This window comes from Rhagoletis zephyria, unplaced genomic scaffold, assembly GCF_001687245.7.
Source record: "Rhagoletis zephyria isolate East Lansing unplaced genomic scaffold, Rhagoletis_zephyria_1.1 Rzeph_scaffold_00783, whole genome shotgun sequence".
NCBI lineage: Eukaryota > Metazoa > Arthropoda > Insecta > Diptera > Tephritidae > Rhagoletis > Rhagoletis zephyria.
In genome coordinates this window covers 179,139-180,292 of record NW_016157867.1, presented here as the reverse complement: position 1 = coordinate 180,292, position 1,154 = coordinate 179,139, and positions in this window count along the sequence as shown.

Sequence of the window (1,154 nt, the reverse complement as noted above, 5' to 3'; positions counted from 1 at the left end):
GCACCGGAAGCTCCTATCATGAAGCCCTTAATCATTTATACTAAAATTTCGATACTTAGACATAAGAGATAAATAGACGAGATAGAAGAGATAATTAAGTTTAAAATAGGGAACCGTTTTGAATTATGACAAATTTTACTCTCTCCTATAAAATTTAGGCAACCTCACATACAAGGTTTTGCATTTTCTTGATGCGCGGTTTTGTACTTTAAATGACGATATGTAAAAGTATTGCATACATATTTTGGTACCTTTTCAAGTACCCTATGATTTCAACTTATGCCAAACGTTTTTAATATGAAAGACAAAAAAAGTAAACAAGCAATTTCTGAACAAAAAACTATTTATCCACAAAGATGTTTGAATGGAAGCATGACACATTTGAAAAAATAGCAAACCGCAAGACTTTATTGGCAGTAGGTCCTTTTTAAAGCACATTAAAAATAAAATAAGCTTCTAGTTTCGAAGTTAGCACGAAATGAAATTTTTTTGTTTCTTGTTTACAAAAAAAATACTTGCCAAGCATATACGTTGCCAAGTATATAAGTCAGAAATGTTAAACATATGTGACCTGGTCTACGAAAAGGGAGCTTACGTGCGAAAACTAGTTTTCTGTGAAAAAGCTGTTAAAAGTAAGCAACTCGTTTCGTCAGTTTCTCATTATCTCGTTAATTGTTCTCCGCGCCGGACGTCCAGTAAGTGTTGTTGTTGGTCCAGTAAGTGTTGTTGTTGGTCGGAATATTATTATAGTTTTATTATTATTATTATTAATATTATTATTATTATTATTATTAATATTATTATTATTTTTAGTACACTTCTAAGCAAGTTAGGATTTTCTGCTTTTCACCACGTGAAAAAGCATCTCATCTTCCATCCGAATCAACCAAGAAGTGAAAATTGATTTTTTGACACCTAAGCCCCCTTTCCGTAGACCAGGTCACATATATCGCTTTCATTCATTTCTTTATAGAGTTGGTGCTTCTTTTATAGGAAAATTCATACGGATTATGAACAGATTCATACCATGTAAATGCACCATCATATATGTAATACTCCTACATTGGCAGTAAGAGCTAGTACCGTCCAAAAACACTACAGTACAGATATATCAATAAACACGTACGAAAGAAAAGGAACACATACGTTTATAA